The sequence below is a fragment of the Sus scrofa genome, chromosome 17 (genome assembly GCF_054392235.1).
Source record: "Sus scrofa isolate SSC_HxYL_T2T_F1_AM1 chromosome 17, Sscrofa_HxYL_maternal_Yorkshire_Landrace_v2.0, whole genome shotgun sequence".
Taxonomy (NCBI): Eukaryota; Metazoa; Chordata; class Mammalia; order Artiodactyla; family Suidae; genus Sus; species Sus scrofa.
In genome coordinates, this window is record NC_139399.1 from 70,298,492 (window position 1) to 70,305,427 (window position 6,936).

Sequence of the window (6,936 nt, forward strand, 5' to 3'; positions counted from 1 at the left end):
TTGGGGTGGCCTCAGCCAGGGCTCCCCTCCCAGGCCTCTCCAGCCACCGACACACTCTCTGCTGCCTCCTGTCATCCAGGGGGTCAAACTGGACTGTCACACTCCGTGTGGCCTCGGTGACTTGGGGGCTCCATCCCGGGCGTCCTGCCGGTGGAATCAGCCCGTGGTTCCTGAGGCCCAGGGCAGAGGCACGGAGCTTGCTCCATGGAACCGACCAGAGCAGTGGCAGGTGGAGTGGGGTGGGGTTTGGGGAGGGGACAGGAGCGAGAACTGGCTAGGGGCCAGAGATCAGGGTTGGTGCCGGGTCACAGGGACCCACCGAGACTGGCAGGCTGGGGTGAAGGTCCACCACGGGAGGCCCCGAGGGTCCTGGGGCCTGGACCACTGGCTGGGGGACTCCTGGGACCCAAGTGGTGCTTCCCACCTCCCCGCCCCACATGGCGCCCGCACCAGGGGAGGCAGCTGCCCAGAGGCCGGCCCCTCTCACGGCGATGCCGCCGCAGGTGCCAGGCTGTAGGCAGCTCTGAAGCACCCTCCCGCCGAGGCCCTGGAGGCTGGGGCACGGGACGAGCTCTGACCATCCTCACCAAGCCTGATGCCCAGCCGGCTTCTTTGTTCCTGGCCCCGTCGCACCCTCAGCTGGAAAATGGAGGGGGCGCTGCCTCCCCCATGCTCCCCGCCCAGCATCTGGTGGCTACAGCAGGCTCTGGCTCTTGGCAGCCGCAACAGCCACCTCACAACGCCGAGCAAGAGGCACCACCCCGTCTTTGCACCCCCAGCCAGATCTCAAAACACCCACAGCGAGAAAAGACTCGTAGTCCATCCCATAACCCCGAGTCCAAAGAAAGTGACAAACATTGGACTGTGGTTTGTCGCAAACAGCAGAATCAGATACGGACACCTCCCTCCCCACCCCCCGGGGTCCACTGCAAGGCCCCGGGGACTTGTTGGCAGCACCCCCACCCCTGGCTGTGGGGACAGTGGAGTTGCTCTGAGAGCTGTCTTCCAGGGTCAGAGCTGCCTGGGAAGGGCTGGGGTCAGGGCAGAGGTCACGATGCACCATGAGGGGCAGGTGACAGCCCTCGGCCCTGCAGAAACGTGCTCGTCTGGGCAGGCTGTCTCGAAGGCCCTGACCTGGGACCAGGCCTGAGGAGGCAAGGGGGCCACAGGGCTCAGGGTGGAGCATGAGACGTGGCTCAAGGCAGCGGGGCAGAGAGCAGGCCCCCTTTTCCAGGAAGGCCTTCTCGCCTGGCGTTCACGCCCTGGACCCTGTTCTGGTAAAAGACACTGGCCTTGGTTTACTTAAAAACAGGAATCCTGGGAGGTCCCGTTGCGGCTCAGCAGGTTAAGAACCCAACATATTGTCCCCGAGGAAGCAGGTTGGGTCCCTGGCCTCGCTCAGGGGGGTAAGCATCTGGCGTTGCCACACGCTGCAGCATTCGTCACAGATGCTGCCGGGATCTGGTGTTGCCATGGCTGTGGCGCAGGCCCACAGATGCAGCTCTGATTTGACCCCTGGCCCAGGAACTTCCATGTGTCGCAGGTGTGGCCATAAAAAGAAAAGTTAATAATAATTTAAAAAATAAGATTAGATTAGCAATGGAAAGTATTTACAGGGCTAGCTCCCTGGAGCCTTTGAACAGGGAAGTCTACGAAATTGTTAAAATTTTAGAGTTCTCGTCTTTTTTTTTTTTTTTTTTTTTGCGTTTTAGGGCCACACCCGCGGCATATGGAGGTTCCCAGGCTAGGGCTCGAAACGTAGCTGCAGCTGCCAGCCTCCGCCACAGGCACAGCAACACGGGATCCAAGCCACGTCTGACCTACACCACAGCTCACGGCAACACCGGATCCTGTGTCCTCATGGTTCCTGGTTGGATTCGTTTCCCCTGCGCCACAATGGGAACTCTGTGGAGCGCTCTCATCTTAAACGATTATTCTAGTTTGTAGGTGGAAGCCCCACAAGACTTCAAAATTCAATAACAGCCTCATGGGGAGTTTCCGTCATGGCTCTGTGGCTAACGAATCCGACTAAGAACCATGAGGTTGTGGGTTTGATCCCTGGCCCTGCTCAGTGGGTTAAGGATCAGGCATTGGTTGCTGTGAGCTGTGGTGTGGTTTGCAGATGTGGCTCAGATCCCGCATTGCTGGGCTCTGGTGTAGACCAGCGGCTACAGCTCTGATTCGACCCCCAGCCTGGGACCCTCCATGTGCCGCAGGTGCGACCCTAAAAAGACAAAAAGACAAAAAAAAAAAAAAATAGCCTCATTGAAAGATTTGGTGTGAAGGCTAATGAAAGGGTAAACTATAAAACAGCCAACCTTGAACTTCAGCCCCTCCTGGCCTCCTCTGCCTCATTCTCGGCTCCGAGGCCCTTGCACTCACAGGCACTGTCGGCTGTAGGTGACCCTGCTCAGAGCAAAGGCTCAGCTGAGGGCCTTTCAGAACTTCTCCAACCCAGGGAGCAGCCTCCAAGTGTTTGCATGTGAATCACGGACACAGGCCACGGGTCAGCCTCAGCCCACCATAGCTGATGGCTGGAGCCTGATAGGAACGTGGGGCCCTCTGTCCGAAGCTAAAAGAGAGACAAAGAAACCCCACAGGTGAATAGTGCGTCCGTCTTTTGATGCCACCGAGGAAGCCACGCAGTTGCTTGAGGAATTGAAAGCTGCTGTCCTGGTGTTATAAATCTGGTCTTCACAGGACCAGCGCTGTGGCTCCGGAAAGAATCCAAAGCCCAGCAATCCTTTCCCCCCGCCGCCCCCCAAACTGCCCCTATTTATTCTAAGAGGCTTGTAAATTTGAGGAAAACAATTTTGGGCCCTCCCACAGCACATGGAAACTCCTGGACCAGGGATCGAACCTGTGCTACAGAAGTGACCTGAGCCACCACAGTGACCACGCCAGATTCCTAACCCACTCCACCCCAGGAGAACTCCTGAAAAAAAAATTCTGGGGGAGTTCCCATCGTGGCTCAGTGGTTAATGAATCCAACTAGGACCCATGAGGTTGCGGGTTCGATCCCTGGCCTCGCTCAGTGGGTTAAGGATCCGGCGTTGCCGTGAGCTGTGGTGTAGGTCACAGACGCGGCTCAGATGCTGCGTTGCTGTGGCTGTGGCGTAGGCCGGCGGCTGCAGCTCCAATTCCTAGCCTGGGAACCTCCATATGCTGTGGGAGCGGCCCAAGACATGGCAAAAAAGACAAAAAAAAAAAAATTCTGGCCTTAAGGAAACAAAGTCACGCCGTGAGGAGCTTGTCTTTCTCCGCCTGGGCCGAGGAAACGCCAAAGCTCTGTGGGGTCTCATCTAGGAAGCCTGAGCTCCACCGGCTTTTTGAAGTGCAGGAGTTCCTGCATTTTCATTAATTTGCAAAAGAGCTCTGTTTAATCGCGCTCTTTTTTATAGAAATGAAGCACTTCTATACACACTCAGATATAGAAAAGGCCAGGATGAATTTCAGGATCAGGTGACCCGCGAAATACTCAGCACTGAATTACCCGGTATCACAGTTAAGCTTAAGCGTGTTGGTTTTCTTAATACAGCCCTGTCTTTGGAGTCATCAGCATTGAGCATGACACTTTTTTTTGCCATGGCCTTGGCGTGCAGAAGTTCCAGGGCCTGGAGTTCCCATTGTGGCTCGATGGTGACGAACCCGACTGGTATCCAGGAGGACCCAGGGGCAATCCCTGCCCCTGCTCAGTGGGTTAAAGATCCAATGTTGCCGTGAGCTGTGGTGTAGGTCGCAGACCCTGTTTGGATCCCACATTGCTGTGGCGGTGGCGTATGCCGGTAACTGCAGCTCCGATTCAACCCCTACCCTGGGAACTTCCATATTCCACAGGTGCAGCCCTAAAAAGACAAAAAAGGAAAAAAGAAAGAAGAAGTTCCCAGGCCTGGGGTCAAACCCACCACAGCCGTGACAACACTGTTCCTTAACCTGCTGAGCCACTCGGGAACTCCTAAATACAATACTTTCACTGTATCTGTGTTTACTAGAAATCAAGAAGGATCATATTATTCCTGTTACAAAGTAAGTTTGTCAGCAAAAAAAAAAAAACTCAGATGAAAATTTTAAGTAAATGAAATAGAGGTAAATGAGATTAGCAACTTTAAGGCAAACATTTTAGGAATAATTGTTTTGGAAATGTTTGCTGTAAGGATCCAGATTTTGGCACCTGAAATTACACTGCGTTAAATGATGAGACTCCATCCCCTATCTGGGTCATTTCAAATTGGAGAAAATACTGGAACGTTAATTGCTGGGTATGCGTAAGTTTACCTAACTTTCGTCGTCTTAGGGGAGTGAAACTGAAGCTGTTTGGGTTTATTAAATGCATGCTCTGGGCCACATCTCGGAACAAGGTTCTGCTGTCAGAAAATGTCTATCTGGGAGTTCCCGTCGTGGCTCAGCGGTTTGTGAACCCGACTAGCATCTAGGAGGACGTGGGTTCGACCCCTGGCCTCGCTCTGTGGGTGAAGGATCTGGCGTTGCTGTGAGCTGTGGTGCAGGTCGCAGATGCGGCTCGGATCCCGTGTTGCTGTGGCTGTGGTGCAGGCCGGCGGCTACAGCTCTAATTGGACCCCTAGCCTGGGAAGCTCCACATGCTGTGGGAGCGGCCCTAAAAAGACAGAAAGGAAGGAAGGAAGAAAATGCATATTTCTAGAGGCTCTGAGTCCACAGGTGTGTCGGTCAGGAAGGCTGTGGGGCAGGCCGCCCACAGTTGCCTCCTCCTGGGTTTTACTAGCGATTGAGGTTTCAGGTCAAGAACAATGTCTATGTAACTGACGCGACTGAAACAGCAAGGGGGACACTGTCCAGGCGCGGGAACCGCAAGGCGAGTCTGCGGTGGAGGAGGGCGAGGAACGGCAGAGCGGGTGGCAAAGGGGGACGGCGGTTGGCAAAGGGGGCCCACGTGGCGCGCTTGCCTTCGCGACGGCTGTTTCTGGATGGACGGGAAGGCGGGGGGCGCACAGTGAGCGGGGTTGCAGAAGTCTGTGGGGGACGAGCAGGGAGACGAGTCTTGTGCATGGTCAGGGTCGGCCAAGATAAGACTGAATTTAAGAAAACGGAAAAAGGAGGATTTCCCCGAGTTCCCTGGTGGCTCAGGAGGTTAAGGACCTGGCGTTGTCGCCGCTGTGGCTTGGGTTTGATTCCTGGCCAGGGAACTTCCGGGCGCCCCGGGCACCCCACTAAAAAGGGAGAATGAATGACAGGCAATGAGGCACAAACCTTGAATCGAGTGCTCCAAGAGGACAGTTTTCTTTAAAAATCGGACTTTTTGGTAAGAGATCTTGTGAGTTTCCTTGCATTTAAGGGACGCATCACACCTTTGGGAACTCGCGCGGCCACTGGTGAAATGAATGGGTGTCGTTCCACAGTGACTGGATCCTATGGCCAGGCGCTTTAACACCTGTTGATACTTTCGAAAAATTCCCAAAGAGCCCATTCTACGTGAAGCTCATCTGACCTCTAACCTACGCTAAGCTCTTCCAGAGGGTCCCTGGAACCCCCAGAAAATGTTCTCTCTCCGTCTCCGAGAGGCAGCAAACCGACTGGGTTATTTCTACGCTGAATCACGTGGGAAGCGCGGCCCCGAGAGCAGTGACAAAATGTCTTACGGTACATGCCGGGAAGTGTCGCCGATACTCCAGAAATTATACGGAACTCCTGAGACTGGTGTCTCTTGGTAAGTGGCTCTGATCACAACTTTAGTAATGAAACTGCTGGAGGTCACAGCAGTAACGAGTTTGCCAACTGCATCGTAATCAGACTTTGACCACGCGTTCCCAAGTCTTTCGTCGTTCAGAGGCGGTTACTAGTTCATGCCTACGTTTCTGCAAAAATGCCCATCCTCAAGGAGATCCGCAGAAAGGACTCTTTGACAGGTACAAGTTTCTGGTAACGTTCAGATCATACTGCTAAAGTAGGTGAAAATTCAAGAATTCCCATGGAACAACCTGAGAGCTGTATTAGACGATGAACAGAAGACTAAGATCAAGGGTTAGTCACATAGGATGAAGCTAGTGTGTTAAAAGTATGGGTTATAATTTGGGGTTTTGTCTGAAATATTACTGGGTGTGTGGGTGTGGGTGTGTCTTTTTAGGGCCATACTCGCAGCATATGGAGGTTCCCAGGCTAGGGGTTGAATCAGAGCTGTAGCCGCCGGCCTACAGCACAGCCACAGCAACGCGGGATCCGAGCCGCGTCTGCGACCTGCACCACAGCTCACGGCAACGCCAGATCCTTAACCCACTGATGGAGGCCAGGGATTGAATTTGTGTCCTCATGGATGGTAGCTAGATTCATTTCCGCTGAGCCACAACAGGAACTCCTGAAACATTGCCAGTTTTTAATCTGTGTTTCCTGAATGTAAGGAAAGCGTTCAGTCATACCTCTGTAAGCGGAATGGAACTGTACTTTCTCTCTACTTGATCCCTCCAGAATTTGGAAAGGTTCCCAGGAGCTTTCTCACATGTATAAGGAAGGTTACCTCCTAACAGGTGCAAGAAATTGAAGGCATTTGGGGGACCTCAAGAAGAGAGGAATCCACCCAAATCTCTCCCTCAAATCTTCAGAAATCTCAGGTGGAGTCTGTAATGTGGCCCTGGTATGAATTTCCTGGCCTTGAGGTTTTATTTTATTTTAATTTTAGGGCTACACTTGTGGCATATGGAAGCTCCCAGGCTAGGGGTCGAACTGGACCTCACAGCAACGCCAGATCCTTAACCCACTGAGCAAGGCCAGGGATCGAACCCGCAACCTCATGGTTCCCAGTCGGATTCGTTAACCGCTGCGCCGTGACGGGAACTCGGGGGGGGGTGTATTTATTTATTTCATTTTTGGCCACCCTATGCATGGCACATGGAGTTCCCAGGCCAGGGATCAGATCAGAGACACAGTTCCGACCTACGCTGCAGCTGTGGCAACGCTGGACCTTTT